The sequence below is a fragment of the Nymphaea colorata genome, chromosome 7, assembly GCF_008831285.2.
Source record: "Nymphaea colorata isolate Beijing-Zhang1983 chromosome 7, ASM883128v2, whole genome shotgun sequence".
NCBI lineage: Eukaryota > Viridiplantae > Streptophyta > Magnoliopsida > Nymphaeales > Nymphaeaceae > Nymphaea > Nymphaea colorata.
This window is the reverse complement of record NC_045144.1, coordinates 5,245,312-5,268,808: the sequence shown is the minus strand read 5'-3', so window position 1 is coordinate 5,268,808 and position 23,497 is coordinate 5,245,312. Positions and strand designations below refer to the sequence as shown.

General features: G+C 35.4%; 2 long non-coding RNA genes across 4 annotated transcripts in view; one reads left to right on the top strand and one right to left on the bottom strand.

The window, feature by feature from the left end:
• LOC116257465 (uncharacterized) overlaps positions 1 to 12,988 on the top strand; it is a 47,246-nt gene extending 34,258 nt beyond the window's left edge. For 2 of the 3 annotated variants that reach the window (XR_007573841.1, XR_007573840.1), the window contains exons 2-4: positions 9,194 to 9,303; positions 11,439 to 11,565; positions 11,764 to 12,988. This is a non-coding gene — a long non-coding RNA (uncharacterized LOC116257465). Of the gene's footprint in view, positions 1 to 5,444; positions 5,507 to 9,193; positions 9,304 to 11,438; positions 11,566 to 11,763 lie in introns of those variants that run through there. The other variant, XR_004173404.2, reaches the window with a different exon arrangement.
• LOC116258172 (uncharacterized) overlaps positions 1 to 22,833 on the bottom strand; it is a 37,410-nt gene extending 14,577 nt beyond the window's left edge. Inside the window, exon 1 of the long non-coding RNA XR_007573842.1 lies at positions 20,342 to 22,833. This is a non-coding gene — a long non-coding RNA (uncharacterized LOC116258172). The remainder of the gene's footprint in view (positions 1 to 20,341) is intronic.
• Positions 22,834 to 23,497: the final 664 nt, after the last annotated feature.

Here is a 23,497-nt window from a genome sequence, read left to right as displayed (position 1 = left end):
GATCCAGGTGTACATGGGAGTGGTTCATTGTCATGATGTAGAATGCTGTTCAATGTGACTGCATCTTTCCCAGTTGCATGAGATTTGCCATATATCTTGGCGAACTCATCATAGTATCTCCATAGTTTTGGCCCTCTGTACTTTTTCCTATTTAGATATTTTTGAAAAAAATCATGCGTTCATATATGGCACAAGCAAAGACATGTGAGACAAAACCTAACAGTGTGAATTGTATAATTTACCTCAATGTAGTCATTCCATACTTGGGGGTCGACCTCAATACATTTGTTAATTGGGTTGTAGCCAAACCCACTTGTATTCAATATTTCCTTCATCACTGTCAAGTTGGGTTTGAAATGCTTCAATTTGTTTTTTATTCTGTCTTTAGTGAATTGAGGACTGAATCTTTCCATCATGTTTTTTTTAATAGTTATGTATGCTTTATGCTTCAAACCTCCACCAGATTTCATGCCAGGCATGCGTGACTACTCCACAAGAAGCTGTACTAAGTAATCTATTTGTGGTTCAGTCCATGTGAGGTTTTCCCTTGAAGGACCGTTGTCTTCCATGGTAAGGTTTTCACCAAAAACTTGTAGAATTCATGAGCATCACATAGCAGGCTGAGAAACATAAATGATGGACACAAAATGAAACTAGAATTAAGATTTTCAATTTTTCATTCTAATTCCAAATGAAGTATGAAATGTAACCATTTGCTCGTTGCAGCTTATACTTATTAATGGGATTAACGGGAAAAAAGAGAAACTTGGGCATCTTGAAAGTAGTAGGGCAAACAAGAGTTTAGCAAGTACGGACAACATCAACCAAGTTAACCAAATCAATATCCTAGTACATGTGGGTGCAGAAGGCATGGAGGTCTTAGTTCAAATGATTTTCTGTCAACAAAAGGACAATATAGGACAGATGAAAAGGATACCATAATTTTCTTCAGTAGGCGCACATAACATAACAAAATAAGTAGTAATTTCAATAGGAAAAAGACACAGAATAAAAGAATTCACACTTTACAATGAATATTGGGTAATTAAATCATCGAGCACTTCTCCAAGCACAAAGGGTAGGTGGGCATACCGCTGGTGTAGCTCTGTGACGGGTAAGTGGAAAAAGATAAGTTGGGGGCTGGCTTCCTCTCTGTAAAACCTCATTCACGGGAGGTCTGGTTTCAGAAATTTGAAGCGTAAGTCAGCAAGGCATAAGGCATTGCAAAATATATCTTGACGATAGAAAAATGAACATACTCATTAAAAATAAATAGATCACAAGAGAATAAACACACATATCAAATGCAAGGCCTGATTAACTATAGTCCATTCTATTAACAACAATAAGAAGAGATGACAATACTATGACTGGAAGACAGTGAGGTTCGCATCGAAGACCCAACTAAGCTTCCATAATCTCGAAAACATAAAATATATTCATTTAGAAGAAGATCGCATTGGAGTGAACCTGGCAAAATCTTATAGCTCACAGTTCAATAACGGAGACCAATGGCATCTCATCTAGCATTGCATGTGAAAGTGCATTATTTGCAAATGAAAGAAGTTAATCCTCACGAATAGTGGTCTAGTGAACCCATTGACGGCGACGAAACAAAACCAGAATAAGAAAGAAACTGAAGTTCAGCATAAGAAATGAAGGAGGAGGGGGAGCAACAACAGTTCAAGGAGGCGAGACATCATGGCAATGAAGCGAACATGGCATTCAAAAGCTAATAAACTATGGAATCTACAGGCAATGAGAGCAATAGAAGCAACAACAAGAGAGAAAGGGAGACAACGACAGCAATGTGTAAAAACAGAGAAAAAATCGATTTGGGCGTTTCTGAAAGGGACAGAGCGAGAAGTATGGAGAAACCGTTACTTGAGAGCGGCGACTGTGGCGTTGGCGAACCAGGGAAGCGGTGAGCAAGAGAGAAAGGGAACCGGCATATGCCTCTGGTGCGACGGTGAGAAGGTGACGGCGAGGGAGGAGGAGCTGCGGAGGGAGGAAGAGGGGTGAAAAAGCAAACATGTTGAGTGGGAGGAAGAGGGGTGAAAAAGCAAACATGTCAAGCGGGTGAAACTTCACCCGCTCCCATTTACGTCAAACAGGTGAACTTTCACCCTGTTTGTTACGTTTCAGTCGGGTGGATGAAATTTCACCCACCCATACATTTTTCAACCGCTCCTCTCAGTTTACCCCGCCTATCAAACGGGGCCTAATACTACATGTAGCTATGGGTAGGCGTGGGCATCGGGCCCGTCCGATTCGGAGCCAAACCAAGGGCCAAACATTGACAAAAAGCTAGACAGCAGGCCACCGTGCCCAACTTCGAATTAGGGCGGCTCTGTCCCATGGCAAGATTTATTTGAAATATGTGTTGCCTGATGGTAACTTCCCTTCATACTAAAAGAATAAATGTGCTGTGGTCGAGGTGCCTTCAAACAAGATTTAGAAGGATTTCATGCTTTCTTTTAACAGGAAAATCAATGTTTTATGATTAATAATTATATGTTTCATTTTGGGCAGCTGACGTTGGTGAGCTGCTTACTGCTCCTTACAACTGTGGGGCATAGTTTTTGAACGTATGGAACAACAATGTATGGAATATTGGTGGTGTTCATTGTCATTCTAAAGAGTTCCAAGACACACGACCTTACAAAATCCTCTCACTTCTCATTTGAAGACCAAAGGATTCTAAGCAAATGAATAAAGAAATATGGCACCCATCAAACAATGTCTTGTCTTTTTATCAAAATATGGACAACAACTTAAGGAAAACAGTATATTCCATTCTTTAATTTTTCATTGAGTTGAACTGGTTACAGCGAAATTCAATTTGGATCTGCTCATGGAGGCCCACTCAAGCCAATTATAATAAGATTGGTCTAGATCATAGTCACAAATAACGTTTTGGAGTTCTAAATAGCGAGGTTTTTCTCGTTAAAATTTGGCGAACTTAAAAAAAAAACGAGAAATATACAATAAATTTTAAAAAATTAAAAAACATAAAATAAGTGAGAAAATAATAGCACAAACATCAAAAGGCAAGTAGATTTGCAACAAATAAAAAATAAAAAATAAAAAAACAACTATTTGGCATTAAAAATGAAAAAAGTGAAAAACACCCCACGAAAAACCGTTAAATTTTTTTTTTCCCTTTTAATGTTTTTTTTCAAAAACATATTTTTTAAAAGTTTTAAGCACTAATTTAATTTATCTTGTGTTTTTACGTTTTTTCGAAAAAACATGTTTTTTGTGACATTGGTCTAGACTTTTCATTGTTAATGGGGGTGGAAGTTTTGGGTCTATTCTGAATAAAGATGAAATACTCCTCCAATTATTAAGTTCCAATGTAAAATTCTTGATCCAGCCAATATTATGATCTGATCTTTCTAAAATATGAAAACACGCTTACGCCATTTTCATTGTGAAACAACCAATTAAGGTTTTACGAAAGTCTATAATTGCTTGGGTATGAGTTGATCCAGATCCACGTGAAACTTGGAAAGATCCCATTAAATATTTTACCTTGTACCTACATGGTTTATAAACTGGCCAAACATGATTTAAAATAAATTTTATGCCGCCACCCTTTCCTATTTGACTACCGTCCAACTAAATTTTACACGGCACCCCTTACCTGTTTTACAAAGTTTGAATTCGGCTATAGGGTATAGATAATGGCAGTTTGGAGTTTAATGTTGGTGATTCAAGTTTAGATTTGAATTTGTATTTGGAACCGGTTTTAGGTTTATATTAAAATGAGGAGAAAACAGGTTTGAGCTTGGTTTAGAAAGGTCATCGAGCCAGGTATGAATGTATGTTTCAACAGAACAAATTTGAATTAGGTGTAATTGTTTTTGGACCTTTTAAATTCACAATCCAAATTTGATCCAAATCAGACTTCTGTTTTTACACCCACATCGGAATCTAACTTTTAAATACATAAAATCCCATTGTGACATATTAAGGGCCAGCTATCAAATGATATGAATATTGAAAAATACAAGATTTATTTAACGTGGAGTCTGAATTGGATCGAATACTTATGTAAAACTGAAACCAATTTGATTGGATGTTGACATTTTTCTTAATATCCGATTTTTCAAAGCAGTTTGAACAAATACCTCATCTGAATATTTTTAAAATTCAAATTTAACAATACGAATATGATTTTGAACATAAGAAAACAGGAAATCATAAGGGTATGACAACCTTCTAAATAAATGAAGGGCAGAGTAGTTTTTCTTCCCCTTTCCAACGAACAAAATTTCTTTTTTCTTTTTCTTAAAATAAATGTTGCGATGGGTCACCATATTAAGTAGGTGGAAGGGACACTGGCAGGAGAGCGAGACCACTCAGCATTGTTGATTACAGAGAAAAGAATATCACCATCGGAGGGCGATGCTTCTGCTGTAAACGATGGGAAGATCTGTGGCGGCATTTTGGTCATCGGGATGCCCACTCGCAGCAGGCAGGCAAGATTCTCTCTCTCTCTCTCTCTCTCTCTCTCTCTTGTTTCTGTTTTGTTTGCCATCGCCGGTGTGCCGAATTGAGGGGGGAAAGATTTATACGGGTTCTTGATATCTTCATCTCTTTTTATGTTTTGTTTGCCATCGCCGTGTGTGCCGAATTGAGAGGGGAAAGATTTATACGGGTTCTTGGTATCTTCATCTCTTGTTTCTGTTTTGTTGGCCATCGCCGGTGTGCCGAATTGAGGGGGGAAAGATTTATACGGGTTCTTGATTTCTTCATCTCTTGTTTCTGTTTTGTTTGCCATCGTTGGTGTGCGATGGCACACCGGCGATGGCTGCTGACAGCCATCTCCACCCTGCATTTGTGTTCCTACGTGGCCGTTTGATTTCATTTTGGCTTTCTGCTTCGGGGGTTTTATTTGGGTTCTTCTGTTGAAGTTGTTGCTGATTTCTGATATTTGGTTCACCATCGGGTCTGCTACCGCTTTCCGTTAGTCCGCCGCTCGGGTTCCTGCTGGTTCTGTCGTGGGCCGCAGCTTAGGTTGTTGCTGTTGTCCCTGCTGGGTCTACCGCCTTGGGTCGCCCATTAGGTTGCTGTTGGGCCTGTTTCTAATATTCGCTCATATTGGGATCATCTTTCCGGACTTGGTTTTGTTTTCTTGAGGTGTTCTCCTTTGTCCATTTGTTTCTTTAAAAACTTCGTACAATGTGATGGTTTAGGGCGGCAACCTACCGGTCATAGGGTTGCTTATATGGTTATCCTACAGTTCTTGTTTCCTTTTCTATATATTGGTTCTAATACATGGTTCAGTCTTCTGATGTCGATTATGAGAGGAAAGTAGATGCTACCTCTCTTGCTTTCAGTGTTTTGGTTTCTTCATTCTCAGGGCCGGTTCTTTTGTGAATAATTTTGTTTGACATTCACATATTGTTTACAAATTCATATAACTGGTCATTTTTTTTAGGTACAAGATCAAGATGTCTATCTCTTTATTCCCTTGGTTTCTGTTGCTGAATTTCTCCAGGTACCACTACTACTACTACTACTACATATAAACATATTTGAGTTGGAACTTTTTGCTTGCTTTTTAGGTTTCTTCGCTTTTTCTTGTTGAGGTAAAATTCTTTATACTAAAGAAATAGAATCTGTTTGTTAGGTGTCAATTATAATCAGTATTCACGTGCATTTGATAAGGGTCAACTATAATTGCTAATCACGTGCACTGTTTTGTGTGATTTACTAATTTTGGATTTTAGAATTTTGGCCTATAAAGAGTTGGAACTTGTTGCTGGATGCACCTAGTGTGGGATGGATGCATTTGTTTTTGTGTTTAATTTGCTGCGCATTTGATTGCTTAGTGATAATTATAATTTTTGAAAGTTTGAATATTGACTTGAATGTCAGCATTCACCATAGTGTGGGATAAAGGAGGAGCTATTTGTAATACTGTTCTGGCAACATAAAGATCTGCTAGGATGTAGGCTGAGCAGCGGGCGGAACTTGCCCATAATAATTGGTTCTAGCGGTTGTGCACCTGCTGTTGGTATAAGACGATAAGTTATATCATACTGATTGTTATGGATTGTTGTTATGTATCTCTATCAGTCAATTGTTATCGGAGGAGCTAAGTTTGTGTTTTTCTGGCGAGCTGGTCCAAAAATTGGTGTCGTGATTATGCTGGAGTGAGGGTTAAAGTTTCCAGGGTTGCCAAAAAATGTTTTACACCCAGTTCATCTTGGCAAAGAGGGGTCCTCTGAGGACGATCTGGATTGCTGCTCATTTGGAGGGGTTTAACTGGGTCAGCATGCAATATCTTGGACATGAATAAACTGGAAATTTTTATATTAGACATAAATTACATTAAAAGGATAAAGTGATTTTGGCGTCGATGTATGGTTTGAATATTTACATAACCATATAAGCTAATGGCAAGTCCACCAAGCAACTTTGACGATGTTTCGACTAGTTTTTGTAGAAGTATTATATGATATACATATATTTACTGTAAGTTTCTCTCTAATGATGGTAGTGCAGCTGGTTGGGCCTGTTGGGCTGTTGGTATGGAATGGGTATATGCGCTTTTCAAGAGTTGAAAGTTATAGAATTAATTATACTCATTACTTCCGTGTTGTCAAATTTGATTAAATAATTCAGCAAGGCTGAGATTCTGGGAGTGCGATCTCAATCAATAAGCTTTTAGAAAAACCATTTTTTCAGGTCCAACTTGTTTTTGTGCGTGCAAAATCTGGCTGTAAACTTCTACAACAGGCATGCATGTTCGAATTACTTAAAGGTGCATTACAACCATACGATAAGAGCTCAATTTTACTTGACATGAGTGTTAACCTGAACCTTTCATGATAAGATTGAAGGAGGCCAAGAGTTCAACACCGGAATGCATCTCTCAACATATAAATTTGCTTAACCCAGCTTACTTATTCTATTAAACAACTAATAATGGCTTGAAATTGCTAGATTTGGAACTCCCCGAATAACTTTTGCAGGTTTTAACTCTATAACATCATGATGAACAAGTTCTTTTCCTCATGATCATTGCCACATTATAGAAGTAATACCAAGGGGTCTCGCTTGTGATTAACTTTTGTTAGAAAAAGATCATGAACATGTCTTTTTACATCCTATTTCAATGCTTCCTATAGACTTATTCTAGTAAGGCTGCATATTATTGTTGTTGTTGTTTGAATCTATACTTTTAGAAGGTATATATTCATTTAGTTTATGAAAATGTGGGTATATTCTTATATATATCTTTGTTCTTTGAAAGTCAAAAAGAAATTTTCTTAAAAAGACTTTCGTTCTCCAAGATTTCTTGAGATACTAATGGCCCTTTTCATAAACTTTCTGTTCTTCTCCCGTCGATTAGATGATCAATAGTTTAGAAAATTTGGAAAAACCGCTTACCTAAAAGTCCCCTAATTTGGGAAATTCTGGACAAGAATCTAATGCAGTGAAGCTTCCCCAAGAAGATTAGTCATCCATCTTCATACTCAAGAAGGTGGGAGGAAAAGCCATTCACGTCAAAGAGCAGAATTCACTGCTGATGACACCCCATAAGTTCTTGGAGTTGTTGCACTAGCGCAAGCACCTAAAGCCTCTAAATCACTTGTTGCTCCGGACATCCCATATGCACTCTCGAATCTATTGAATCTATCGACAGTGAGTCTCCCTGTTATGCCCGTAAGTTTTCAAAAAGGCAGTTTATGAAATTTTTAAAATTAAAGTGTGTTTTTTACATACTACATAATATTTGGGTCAATTTTCAAAGTTTGGTGAGAGGGGAGGTCTATCGAGCCCTACCTGCCTCTTTCCTTCTTCAGCGCAGACAAAATTTCTGCCCATTAGCACACGATTTCTTTCTTTTTTTTTGTTCTTGCCCGTGGAGAAGGGTCGTCTTCTTTTCACAGAAGCTCTCTGCATGCAACTGCTCATTCTCGTAGCGCAGGTTTGCATCAGCTCCTCTTCCGCATCTCTCTCGAGGTAAGGCGTGCACTTGCCTCTTTCTATCGCGTTCTATTTCCAAACAGCCTGTGTTTCCTGTTTGCCTTTCCCCAAATCGCAGCCTTAGTCTTCTTCTTCGCCTGCTCTTAAATCCCATCAATGGAAAAACAGAAAAGCAATAAAGGGAGAGAGAAGGGAAATAAAGCAGATTCTGTCATATGAAAAACTGGTTGTTCACCTCGAAAATGCTCTTATCTGTTGTGCTGTTTCGTATGCTGACACAAACTGCTGATCCCCAACCCAAGGCTCCCATGCCCACCACGTATTTTTAAATGATTGGCTCAGCAGAATTGGCTTCACACTCTCTTTTTGTCCCCTTAAGCTCCTTTCTTTTATTAGAGACCTTATTGAAGCAGGAAATGTGGTTAAACTGATGATAAAAAGATGTTTCCATACAACATTTCTCGCCTATGATTCCGTTGTTAGGTACTGGCAAGGCTCAGTCACTAACATTTGCTCCAGTGGGGGATTTTCATATATATATATATGTATATATATAACAAAGCAAATAGTTGAATATGTTAATGTGAAAATAAATAAACATTGAAGGGCTGATGTGGGCAGTTCATATGTGGCTCCATCAATGATTTGCGTTCAGTTTCAATCAGTGTGGACGGCTTGTCTGTCTTTGCCCCTGATCTCATTCTAATGCATTTGTTTTGTAGTGTTGCGGTCTGTTGGATGCCCTTTTAAAAATTTTGAAATTTTAATTAGAAAGCCGTTTTGATATTTAAATTTTAACACAAGTACAGTAAAATACTATTGGGTTGTATGATCAAAATATCAAAGTAAAAACGGCTGCATATTGTTAAAATCAACGCATTATTTATGTGATCATCTTGCTATCGGATAAGATAGGAATGCGGCCAAAATTGTTGCTATCAGCTTGTGACCTGTTGGCCACAACAGCGCCTTCCGGCTATGAACTAGCGTGCTTTGGAAAAGGGCCTGCTTACAGCATGGATGTTATATGAATATCGGACTTCCATGCGCTGACGTTTTTCTTTGTTGGTTGCTAAATGCTTTTATGATTTTATCTGTTTAGTTATATTTGGGTCTGTCCATCGTACTTCCTAGCATTAATGATATTATTGGCTTTTGCTTCAAATTGTATGGTTTCATCTTTTATTCTTGCCTAGTTCTAAATATTGCTTAGAACTTTCCCATAATTCTCCTTTTCTTGTGTTTACAGTTATGACTTGTGGCCTAATTTTGCTGATGGCTGGTCAAATTTGTCATGAGAAAGGGAAGCCTCTATGAGGCAGCACATTGTTGTAGACAAGCTTTAGCAGTCGTTGTCTGGTATGCCTTTTCTTCCTTTTTTTTTTTCCTTTCCTTCTTAGTTGGTGGCTTGCGCTTGTCTAAAACAGTCTTATTGTCAAAAAATGTTTCGCCTTAATGTAGCCCCAATTAATTGTCATAGTCATACAATATGGTGAAGGTTCATGGTTCCTTACAAGAATCAGTTGCTTTGTTCTTTGAAGAGGAAATCTGTTTTCTATAAATGTTGTAGAATAGCATAGTTTGATTTCTTTACTAATGTACTTTATATTTGGTTTTCTTTTCATTTGTATTATTCTTGCCTTGTGTGCTTGAGTGTTGTATGTTCATCTTGACTGCAAGCATTTTGTCTTTTGATCTTCTTGCATGTGATTATAATTTTTTGAATTTGCTGTGATTTTTACTGACCTTTAATAGTTTAATTAGGAAAAATTGTTTTCTGAGAACCAAAATTGTTTTCTGTTCTACTTTCTACAGAAATTGGGCAAAATAAAAAAATACAAAAAAAAAAACAAAATTGTTCAAAAAATTCTGAATTTTGGTTTTCTAAAATCCTCTACTACTGTAGAGTAAAAAAAATCGTTAGTTTTGGTTTCAACTCTTTACGTTATAATGTCTTTTAACCCAGATTTGTGAACCTATCAGAAATCAAAAAGTCTGCCTCTGTTCTATATCCGAACACTTTTTTACTTTTACTTTTTTGCAGACAACCTTACATTCAGAGTCTAAAGTATCCAATCCCATAGTTCTCATTATCATTTCCCTAATGTTTTTACAAAGCTGCTGAATAGGACTGGTTTATCCTGTGCTTCGATCAAGGAAAGGGAAGAGCCTAACCTAAACCTCTTGCAAAACTTTCAATCAGTTGATGACCTAACATTTATGAGAACTCGTCACCGTTAAACCAACTTTTTATGTAGAATATCATACTTTTATAGGAGAGTTGGTGAAGTTTGTTCTTCTGCCCATCTTATTTTCCGTTTACCCATCCTCTTTAGGGAGTAGAGTTCTGCCTCCTCGTGATATACCATTTGATGTCAAGAACTTTTGTAAAAGAAAAAGTTTTTAATTTTGTCTTAAACATTTTAAAAATGTCTTCTCTCACAATGATATGTCTTTGCTTTACTCTTGGTATCTTTCCAAGTAGGAGAGAATTCCAAGTTTTTGTTGTCAATCAATGGAAGAGGATAGCTGAAAAAAACTTAGATTTGAACAATAAGAAAAACTCCAATGAAGCTGAGGAAGTCAAGAATAGGAAATGCTATTGACTCTTGTGTTCAAACATTTGCAAGGATTTAACATGAAATTATACTGAGAGAAAAGCCACAATGCTCTGTAAGATCTTGGTAGGTAGCAAAATGTGAGTTGAGAGATAGGCACGGAGCTTGTGTAGTTATTCCTCTGAGTCAGTAATCGAGAGTACCGAGTAGACATAAAGTTGATTTATGTCTATTTCGCGAAGATAATGACTTATGAACTTTTGGTCATCGAAAACCCGTAAGGTGAAGCGGATTCGACACGTGACAAAACTACACTTAACCACCAAACCGGTGGAGCTTCGTAGTAGCTTTTGAGGTGGTGAGGTATTCCCTCAAAGGTGAAGGTTGGCCTGAAAAAAAAATGAAAGAAAAAGAAAAATCAAAAGGCAAAAAACTCAATGCAAAAGAAAGAAAAACAAAAAAAAAAACCAAGAGAAAAAAACGAAAGGTGTCTGCCAAGAGATGAAAGACATGAAGGCTGAACTCGCAAGAATTGAATGTGACAATCTTTCGTGGATGTGCAATTTTGGGGTCAATATTTGCTCCTTTTTTTTTATTACCGAAGATGTCGAGGACGATTTCTCTATGTTCACATTTTGGAAATTGAAAGATATCCCTTTTAGAGGTTCGACGACACTGATGCGAAATGAATCCTAATGTTTGTACGGTACTATGGGCAAATGAATGAGATCAGAAGAGGTGAATATTTGAAAGCAACTTGCAAAATGCTGCACCAATGCCCCTGTACAGCATTCTAAGCATGAACATTTATAAAATAATTGTGTACTTAATGCTCATGTATTTTATGTGAGGTATACTATAGTTTCTTTATTTTTTTGTATTCATGCTTTCTTGTAGAAATGGTCTAACCCTTTTCTTCTCCCACATTTGGTGCAGGTGATATCTTTCATGCAGCTCCTAATATTGATCATTCACAGGAATTTGTACGCAAGGATATAAAGGTCTGGTTAAATTGGCTTCGGAATGATATTGGCTTTGATGGATGGAGCCTTGATTTTGTAAGGTGGATCAGATTTCTCACATATTAATTATTCTTTCAATTTCTGTGGTTTAGTCGTGCTGATATTCACGGCATTGTTCATTTGCAATGTGTCAAATTTTCAATGGGTATAGGGACATGTGGTTACATGATGCAGAATGTTCATAATCCGGATTTGTATGTAAAGAAGCAAAACATTAGTTAGCAATGTGTTGTTTGCAGGGGATTTTCAGGTCATTATGTGAAAGAGTATATTGAAGCTTCAAACCCTGCATTTGCTATAGGGGAATACTGGGACAGCTTGTCTTATGAAGGTGGCAACCTTTGCTACAATCAAGGTAGTCTTCTTTTTTTTTTTTTAATATCTCAGAGCTAGTTTTGATATTATTATTATCATATCTATGTTTCCAATTTTGTGCTTTCGAAGAACTTAATGCACCAGACTTTGTGTTCTTCTAACTTATGCTCTAATAGCTGTTCATCAACCATCATTTTGATTGTTGAAAATTGTGTCATTATTGTAGCTTAAAAAGCTGATATAATAGGATATTCAAGTGTTTTCCATATGACTGCCATGTCAACATTGTTAACTTGTATTATACTATTTTTTTATTTGTTCATATCGCTTCATAACTGCCTGTAGGTTGTTGGGCTTTTGTGGATTTAAAATTATTATGCTTAGATATTTAAAAGGGCATATAGTCTAGAAAAAGAAAGAGGATTGACTGTTGCTAAAAGATTTTCAATCCCTGAAAATGTTATTGACACCATAGTAAGTCAATATTGAAATCTGTATCACATGGGTGCTCCTAAATGGCTGCCGCACTCCTGTCACATCCATGTAGACATTTGCGCTGGTGCGGGTGCTTCTCTGACATAGCACATTCGGCTCAGTTAGCCGAACTGGCCAGAGCTAACCAATTTAAAACTGCACATAACTAAACTATCTAATATAAAAAGTTTATATGTTTGACACAGATTGAAATGTAAAGAAGAAGAGGGTGAACCAAAAATATTGTAAGGGAAAAAGCACCTTATCAATTGGCAAGTTAGTCTAGAGGCAACTCCTCCTATTGTTAGAGTAGCTTCTTTTAAATATGGTTGTAGAGCTTTGGTTAGTTGAGCCAGCAAAAAACCTCTAATAGATCCAATTGCATCACAACTTTAGCTGCAGTTGCTGTTTTTTCAAACCTTTTCAGCTTTGGGCACCTTGGTTTTATCTGTCCAAGTTCTTGGTAGTCAAAGGAAATAATGTTTCTGTTGGATTCTTCATTGTTCTTGCTTTGGAGCTGGCCCAACAGCCAGCTCCTTTATCCTTCTTGTTTTCTTTTCTTCTATAAATGAGGGACTTGAGTTCCTTGCTTACGGCTATAAGGCCTGTTATTCTGTACTGTTTAAAGTTTCAGCAATGCATGTTTATGCACCTCTAATTTGAGGCTTTTCTTGAGTGAGTTCTTGGTAAGCCTGGTGCCCTCAAGTTTATGATATTGAAGAATCTCTGTCTGTTGGTCCAGCTCTGGTTGTCACCTAATACGTATTTCTGAACATCATTTTCCCTCCACTTTCTTTCTTTGGAAGATGAATTTCAATTTCCACATAAATATCTGGATGCTCCTGAATCAATAAACCACATACTACTTTAATGAGTTAAACCATCATCCATGCTACCGACAAGCAACACCAACCATGGGAAAATTGGTGCTGGATAGGTGAAGAGATTGTAATTCATCATTTCAGCCCTGCTCAGAATGACTGAATCATTAGTGGGATCAGTAGGTGCCTCTATCTCTGGTATTGCAACTTGAGCTCTAAGAGCATTTGGCTTAGGTGGTGGAAAATGCGGGCAGCCATTCTCGTCCCAACACCTGTCTTCTAGTTGCCTAGACCTGCCACAAAACACACACAGAAGTTTACTCTACTTCACACCCCTCAGCCATAACCCCTTCCTCTAGTACTCAAAAGGTGCCTCAATCACTTCATGAGGAAATTGCTAAAGCAGATGCTTGAGACTCTAGGTGACATTGAGGAAGAGAGACTGCAGACCTACTTAGATGATTGTAGGTATAAGCAAGAGTCGGAACATTAGATGCATCAGATGCAGTCAACATCTAAACTTTGGCCATGGAGTATTCAGATGACACATATAAGGAATCTAGCAACTATTTATGATGATCTTTTTGTTTGGCACAACATAAATCCCTATGAGCATTAAGTTTTTCAAAGCAGCCTTTTCCAAGGCATAATACTGCACCAAAGTCTGATCTCCTTACTGTATCTTATGACCTTCCTGCTCAACTTGAAGAATATGACTAACAGTAGTCTTCTGTCAGTACATACCATGCAGATGATCTCACTTTTTTTTTGTTGTGGTATAATAAATAAGCCCATGTGCAACATGAGGCAGCAAACTCTTCATAATATATAACATAACTATGTCATTTTCTTCTATGCATATAGCAGGAAATCTTAAACAATATATTATCTTAAAAAACTCTTGAACTCATAAAAAAGTTTTAATTTATCAAATTAAAAATTATTTATTTAATCAATCAATTAAATCACTTTGTATAATCATATAATATGTCCAAAAGTCCTAGGTATTTTATATATAACACATAATTTACAATAAGTGATCATCATGAAATAATAGTTTACTCAATTAAAATATGTTATTAGTAAAAAATTAACCAATTAATGTTCAATATTCATAATTTTTATAACTAAAGTATGAAAGCTTCTTCACCGTGTATTTTAGCAGGAAATCTTAAACAATATATTTATTTAATTGAAAATAATAAATAAAACTTTAATCAAAAAATTCAAAAAATAAGAATTTTTAAAGATATGAAAAAGACACTTTTTAAAGCTATAAATTTTAATGGACTGTTATGTCAAAATTGGTTTCAAGAATAGCTATATTATATATTTTAAAAATGAAAAGTGCCAAAACAAAACTATTGGCATAATGTCACCTATGAAAAAAAAGTTGATAGCAAAAAATATACTTTTTTAAAAACTAACTTAACAGAAAATATGTTTTATAATAAATAGAAAATCTTAAACACATTATAATATTCATTTTAGTTGAAAGCTTCTTCACTGTGTATAATTTCAAATAAATATATTTAATATAAAAAAAACTGTTGAACTCAATTTATCAAATAAATTATTATCCAAAAGTCTTAGGTATTTGATGTATAACACATAATTCACAAATTTGAAAACAAAAGCTTTTAACTAATAGCAAAATAACAAATTGTTCGATTTAATAAATTATCTGATATATGATTGAACACTCTTTTTTATAGATGTAACACAAAATATTTTAATTTACTCAATGAAATGAGCAAAAATCATTAAATAAGATTTTTTTAATGAAAAATAATATGGTTCACCTAATAATAATTTGCAATAAGTGATCATCATCAAATAATAGTTTTTATATGAGTTTAGCAATTTTTTGATATTAAACATGTTGATTTGAGATTAGATTATGTACAGTGAAGATGCTTTCAACTTATGAATATCATAATGCGTTTAAGATTTTTATTTACTATAAAACATATTTCTTATATCATTTCCATATTTTTTCCACAAATTTTTCTTTGTATATTTTTTGATAAGTTATTCATATGACATTTCATACTTTTTTCATATTAATTTTTAAATAATAACATATTTTGATGGAGTAAACTATTATTTAATGATAATCACTTATTAAAAATTATTAAATCAAGTGACCTTATTTCTCATTTAAGAAAGAAAGACATTATTTAATGGTTTTTTCTAATTTCATTGAGTTAATTAAAAGACTCTTGCTTTATATCCGTAAAAAGAGTGTTTTAATGATATGAAATTTTCATTCTTCGACATCCTCGTGCACTTAGCTTTATTGATAAATTTGTATTATTTAATCAAATCATATAATTTATTAAATCAAAAAAATTATTGTTTTTTTATATATTTGTTTTTAAATTTGTGAATTATGTGTTATATATACTTTTGGACATATTATAATATTATATGATTATACAAAATAATTTATTGGATTAATTAAATAAATAATTAATAATTTGATAAATAATACTTTTTTATGAGTTCAACAGTTGTTTCATATTAAATATATTATTAAATATATTTATTTACGATTAATTTTCTTATTTTTAAAAATACTCATTTTATTGAAATTTCTTGATACAAGTTTTTTTATTACTTTTAATTAAATAAATACATTATTTAAGATATTTTTAGTTTGCTTGTTTACACAAAAATATTTAATTAAATACAACGAATTATTAATTAAATAATTTTATGTGTTTTAAATATTTAAGTTAAATGGTGTATATGGTAACTATTTGACTTTGATTATACGCTCCTATTCCAATCTAATCGCAACGGGGACACCAACTCACGTCAAGCTCTTTGTCCAATCTAATCGCAACGGGGACACCAACTCAAGTTCTCGGATACTCAAGTTCTCGGATTTGGATATAACTTAAAACTCGGATTCGGATATAACTTAAAACTCAAGCTCTTATATTCGAATATAACTTTTAAAATTCAGAAGATATAACTTAAAATTCGAATTCGGATTGAATTTAGTATAACTTTAGTATAACTTAAAAAATTCGTTAAAATTCGAATTCGGATTGAATTTAGTATAACTTAAAATTCGGATTTAGATCAAAAAATTCAAGTATAACTAAAAATCTGAATTCAGATGTAGATTTTAAAGGGATATATGTATAAACTTCTTCTCATCCAAATTCAAATTCTCATCGAAATTCAAATTCGAATCCCAAAACCTAATACATGAATATTTGAAAGAAAAAACAGATATGATAAAATATATCCAATCCTAATGGAATCCGTGAAAAGGACCTTAACAACATTGTTGTCAGCTTCTGCCACAACGCCCATATCATCCATAAGTGGTAACAGGCCTTCTTTATGCCCTCTTCGGCGACCCACACATACTATAAACATGGGCGAGATTGTAACGTGAATAGTGGATGGCCAAGAAAAATTATTACCGAGTTATTCGAATTCAAAGCGACAAATTAGCCATGCAGAAGCCCCCATCACTCCACGTTCCTACGCCGATGCTCGCAGTAAATCGGTGGATCCGTTGCCGGCCAATTAATATCCAAATACGTGTTTACTGACCCAATAAATTGTGATGCACGTCCAAAAAAACTGCCGGGTGTCAAAGTTTCCCCGTTTTTAGGAAATTTCATGTGAAAACAATCACTTATCTAAATCTACAAATTAGCCAATGCCAAATCGCACATTTTGGTTCTTTCTTTTGTAATTACAGAAAAAGATTTTGGTTCAGAAGCTGACTTTTTTTTATTATTAGCAAGTAGGGGTAGATGGACCTCTACCAAATTATGTTAAAAATGTGGAAATGTCTACATTTGCTAAAAATATGGAAATGTCGACATTGAGATCCAATCCGACGACAATGGGTTATCAGGACCAGATCACGATCTCGGTACAGAGCAGCTGGTTTTTTCATAGCAAAGACATTTCCAAAATTTTCCACAAACTTTTTAATATTTGTTGAAAACTTAAATCCTAAACAAGCGATCAATGTGGTGGTTCTTTTAGATAAATTACCATAAATGAGAAGTTTATTTGCTTTGAAAAAAAAATATTCTTGTTTTGGCATATCACCAATTCAGACCTATGGGACATTGAATGCAGTGAGCCGTCTATTTACCTGAGGGTCATGACTTCAGTTGGTTTCTCAATCCAGAATTGAACCCTTAAAACCACAAGTTCAAGAGGATCAAGTCCTGATCTTTTCAAAAACAGCACAACCTTCTGCCAGACAAAACCGACGGCTTTTTTGGCCAGTCCTCATTTCTGTTGGAAAGAAAGAGATGCTTGTACCTCAGTTGTCTCCGCCTACGCCTACTGGTGGTGATCTGCTGCCGCTGTCTACCGATGGATGATGACATATGCGAGCAAAAGCGTTTCCAGTTTCCTCAAAAAGATAATTTCGTCCAACCATAAACTTTCATATTAGATATGGATCCAAATCAGAGCATATCCAACCCATTAAAATATCAACCAGAACCGCGGAATGCAGGCCCAATGCCGATAAGCAAAATAAAATTTAAGAACAAGAAGATCGAACAAGATGAAGACCAATGTTTATACCCCTGATCATGCAAAAAATTATGCATTATTTTAACATGTAACAAGATGGGTAGAATTTAAAAAACTGATTTTCATGAAAAACAAATGCTTACCAATGGGCATGTCATCAATTGTGTAGTCCATGAATTTTGAACACTAGCAGCATGAACAAGATCTATACGTGCACATCTAGTTAGTAGAAAAGCAACTGCACATATAAATTACATAATTGTAAAGAAAGTACTTAAAACTTAAGATTGAATCTACAACCTTGCACCAACAGACAAATTTACCATTATTACACTCAATAAACAAGACACTATTGCTATGAAAGTAGATTACAAAAATACATGGCTATAAAGAAGACTTTTAATCCTAGTCATAGTCATGCAAAGAAAAACAAGACAGGAGAACATAGCCTAATGGGATTAATAAGTTTCCCATTTTCCAAGCCAAATTCACAAGAACATTTGTCCAATCCACAGCTTATTAAGAACTGAGGTAAGTGGAACACATACAGGCTGAATACCACACACAAAGTCCAGTCTGTCAGTGTAACAGCATCAATGACTTGCTCCTCGTGCTCCAAACCAGTTTTGGTATGTATACCAATGTATTTCCTGTCAACAACAGTCTTAATCAGTGTTATAAAAACCTCACTGTGAATCAAACTGGTTAGGGTGCCCATTTGGTGAATTGGCTGATTCAACGACTCAATCAGTTGGGCTTAGAAACAAATATTATTTACTTTTGTCAAAGAATAAATAAAATAAGAAAAATCTCAAAAGACTTGAGAATATAACAAAAAAAGTGACAGCAAGTCTATATCATCAGTTTGCCAGCAATTTGCTCCACACTTGTGCTTCATAATTTGTTTCCACACTTTTCAACGGGCCAAAGCGACAGATGCTCACAGCACAAAGAAAATAGGAGGAAAATGAAAAGTTGTCTTATGGCAATTTTCAAAAGCAGCCTTCAGAATAGTGTTTAGGAGATGAGGAGACCCTCGGACTTTGCAGCTAAGAAAAGAGATGTTGTGGCAAACAACTGCATGGACAAAAAACTTGCATAAGTAACTCTCCCTATGAGGCACATATCATTTCTAAGAAAGAACATGAATTTGCTTCTACTAGTGCATACATCCTATATGGAAAATATGGTCTCTTCTACTTTAAGTCACTTTGTCAAGTTTCTTCAATTTCTTCCTTTTCCTTTACAATTAGATTTTCACATGTGTACAAGGAAAAAAATGCTATAATACAGGTTTTCATACAAGAACTTGCCAAAGTCCAGCTTGAACTCTGCAAACCTACATCAAATGTGCGAAATTTTGGAGGAAAGAAATATTTTATAGGCACAACATAATTGTGGTAATCTGTACAGCAATTGTCTGTTCCATAAAAAAAAGTCAAAAACAAAGAGAAATTAGAACATAGTAACAGCATTAAAATCCTATATGACAAACTACCTGAACCCTTACTATCTTGGAGAAATTCAACAATGACATCAAAAGACAGCGGACACTTATGTCAAAACATAGAAGTACCAACAAGAAGAAACACGAGAACATCCTTTTCAGTGACAATGATGCATATATACTTCCATTCTTTAATCGTTATTGACATCCCAAGCTGTGGAGGTGGCACCTTCAGTTGAACTTGAGCATCAGATGACAATTGGTTTGGAGAAAACAGAGCTTTACATGCTTGTTTACATATCAGAGAGTACAATGCAAATGCCCCACCTGCAATAAAATTGAGCAGCCAAAGGCAGGTCCTGCAATTAGATCTGATAACTAAGATTTAGTTACAAGCACAAAAAGAAAGCATGCTTTCAACTGTATGAATTGACATGTTAACTCTGAAAATAAAAACACTATATATGCACATTTGAACAGTGGGCCCAGTTCTAGCCTTCTAGGCTGCACTAATACACCACTCAGCCATATCCACTTGCATTGTGATATTTTAGAAATGCCATAAGAATTCAAGCACTAGCTGCACATCATCAAATACATGTTCTTCAGTACTTGTGCATGTGCACATCTGTCTTTCTACTTGGGTATGAGAGAGAGAGACACACGCACATGTTCATGACAGAGACCCTGAGTCATATCTTCCATATGCTTTAAACCACAACAAACATAAAAAGGAAATTTCTTGTCTCTAGTTGTATTAACTACTTTGGTTTTTCCAGAAAAGTTGTCGTTGAGGCATCAGAGGCTCATGGTTCACCGACCACAACAGGCCTGGCAGGCAACCAAGTTCAGGAAAACCCAAAATGTTAGGATCAAGTTCACGAATTCATGCAATGCATAAAATGCTTGCCATATCAAGTATTAGGAATTATTCTTGGGAATATATATATATATATATATATATATATATATCACTGTTCACCTTCTAATTCACGGGCATTACCTACACAACATCTGGATAAGAACATCAAAAACCAATAACAAATCTAAAAACAAGCTTTCCATGACATTCTGAAATAAGCCTTAGCTGTGTCATTTTCACGCCTAAAAAAGCTTACATTCTGATATAATGTTGGACCAACCTCAACCCACCTTCTCCTCGAATGTAGGAAAAACATCTCCTGCAATAGCCTCGACTACCATGAGACAAGAAGAAACAAGAAGAAACTGGATACTAACCTGGTCCAAAACTATGAAGGACCCAGCTGTTGAAGCAAAGGCATGGGTGGGTAGTTGGTGACAATGAAGAATAACTCCACCCCCATTTTGAAAAACCATGTATTGCAAGCCAAGACAAATATTAGATGAAGCCAAAAACAAAACTCATGCAACTTCAAAAGGATAGAACTTTTCAAAAATGTCATAGTTCAAAACTGAACCAGTACTTTTGAAAACAGATAAGAAATATTCCATCCATGATATCCTCAACCCTAAGTCTAGGTTGTCATTGAAATACAGGTTGAAGACAATTCAATGGGCTGAATACACTCGGTTAAGATGGAATAATGGGTCAGGTTCCCAAATGATCTGCCTCTCCTAAGATAGAAGAAAGATGGACAAATTGTCACATTCAACATAAGTGGACTAGGTTTGAGGAGTTTCATCTATTCTATGAGCGGACCAATGGTTTGTTAATGAAATGGCAAACACCCTTCAAGACCAAAGGGGATTGGTTAGTTCCTCTTATGCCTAGAAAACCTCGAAACATAACAAGAGATGTCAAGTTTTTACTTTGAAATTGTTCAAAATTATCACTTTAATTCATAAGTTTGAGTGCTCATGTTGTGCAAATAATATGTCATTCATTTGCCCAAAGTACCGTACAAGCATTAGGATTCATTTCGCATCAGTGTCGTCGAACCTCTAGAAGGGATATCTTCCAATTTCCAAAATGTGAACATAAAGAAATCATCCTCGACATCTTCGGTAATCAAAAAAAGGAGCAGATATTGACCCCAAAATTTCACATCCACGATAGATTGTCACATTCAATTCTTACGAGTTCAGCCTCAATGTCTTTCATCTCTTGGCAGGCACCTTTCGTTTTTTTCTCTCGGTTTTTTTTTTTTTGTTTTTCTTTCTTTTGCATTGAGCTTTTTCCCTTTTGATTTTTCTTTTCCTTTCATTTTTTTTTCAGGCCGACCTTCACCTTTGAAGGAATACCTCACCACCTCAAAGGCTACTACGAAGCTCCACCGGTTTGGTGGTTAAGTGTAGCTTTGTCACGTGTCGAACCCGCTTCACCTTACGGGTTTTCAACGAGCCAAAAGTTCATAAGTCATTATCTTCGCGAAATAGACATAAATCAACTTTATGTCTACTCGGTACTCTCGATTACTGACGCAGAGGAACAACTACACAAGCCCCGAGCCCATCCCTCAACTCACATTTTGCTACCTAGGCTTTTCTCTCAGTATATTTTCATGTTAATTGCAAATGTTTGAACACAAGAGTCAATAGCATTTCCTATTCTTGACTTCCTCAAGCTTCATTGGAGTTTTTCTTATTGTTCAGATCTAAGATTTTTTCAGCTATCCTCTTCCATTGATTGACAACAAAAACTTGAAATTCTCTCCTACTTGGAAAGATACCAAGAGTAAAGCAAAGACATATCATTGTGAGAGAAGACATTTTTAAAATGTTTTAAACAAAATTAAAAACTTTTTCTTTTACAAAAGTTCTTGACATCAAATGGTATATCACCAGGAGGCAGAACTCCACTCCCTAAACAGGATGGGTAAATGGAAAATAAGATGGGTAGAAGAACAAACTTCACCAACTCTCCTATAAAAGTATGATATTCTACATAAAAAGTTGGTTTAACGGTGACGAGTTCTCATAAATGTTAGGTCATCAACTGATTGAAAGTTTTGCAAGAGGTTTAGGTTAGGCTCTTCCCTTTCCTTGATCGAAGCCCAGGATAAACCAGTCCTATTCAGCAGCTTTTGTAAAACCATTAGGGAAATGATAATGACAACAATGGGATTGGACACTATTAGACTCTGAATGTAAGGCTGTCTGCAGAAAGCAAAAGTAAAAAAGTGTTCGGACATAGAACAGAGGCAGACTTTTTGATTTCTGACAGGTTCACAAATTTGGGTTAAAAGACATTATAATGTAAATAGTTGAAACCAAAACTAAGGATTTTTTTTACTCTACAGTAGTAGAGGATTTTAGAAAACCAAAATTCAGAACTTTTTGAACAATTTTGGTTTTTTTTTGTATTTTTTTATTATGCCCAATTTCTGTAGAAAGTAGAGCATAATAAAAGTTCTCAGAAAACAATTTTCTCCTAATTAAACTATTAAAGATCAGTAAAAGTCACAGAAAATTCAAAAAATTATAATCACATGTAAGAAGATCAAAAGACAAAATGCTTGCAGTCAAGATGAATATACAACACTCAAGCACACAAGGCAAGAATAATACGAATGAAAAGAAAACCAAATGTAAAGTACATTAGTAAAGAAATCAAACTATGCTATTCTATAGAATTTATAGAAAACAGATTTCCTCTTCAAAGAACAAAGCAACTCACTTCTTGTAAGGAACCATGAACCTTCACCATATTGTATGACAATTAATTGGAGCTACATTAAGGGGAAACATTTTTGGACAATAAGGCTGTCTTAGACAAGCGCAAGCCACCAACTAAGAAGGAAAGGAAAAAATGCATACCAGACAACGACTGCTAAAGCTTGTCTACAACAATGTGCTGCCTCATAGAGGCTTCCCTTTCTCACGACAAATTTGACCCGCCATCAGCAAGATTAGGACACAAGTCATAACTGCAAATACAAGAAAAGGAGAATTATAGGAAAGATCTAAGCAATATTTAGAACTAGGCAAGAATAAGAGATGAAACCATACAATTTGAAGCAAAAGCCAATAATGTCATTAATGCTAGGAAGTACGATGGACAGGCCCAAATATAACTAAACAGATAAAATCATAAAAGCATTTAGCAACCAACAAAGAAAAACGTCAGCGCATGGAAGTTCGATATTCATATAGCATCCATGCTGTAAGCAGGCCCTTTTCCAAAGCACGCTAGTTCATAGCTGGAAGGCACTGCTGTGGCCAACAAGTCACAAGCTGATAGCAACAATTTTGGCCGCATTCCTATCTTATCCGATAGCGAGATGATCACATCTGCAACAATGTATTGATTTTAACAATATACAGCCGTTTTTACTTTGATATTTTGATCATACAACCAAATAGTATTTTACTGTACTTGTGTTAAAATTTAAATATCAAAATGGCTTTCTAATTAAAATTTCAAAATTTTTAAAAGGGCATCCAACAGACCGTAACACCGCAAAACAAATGCAT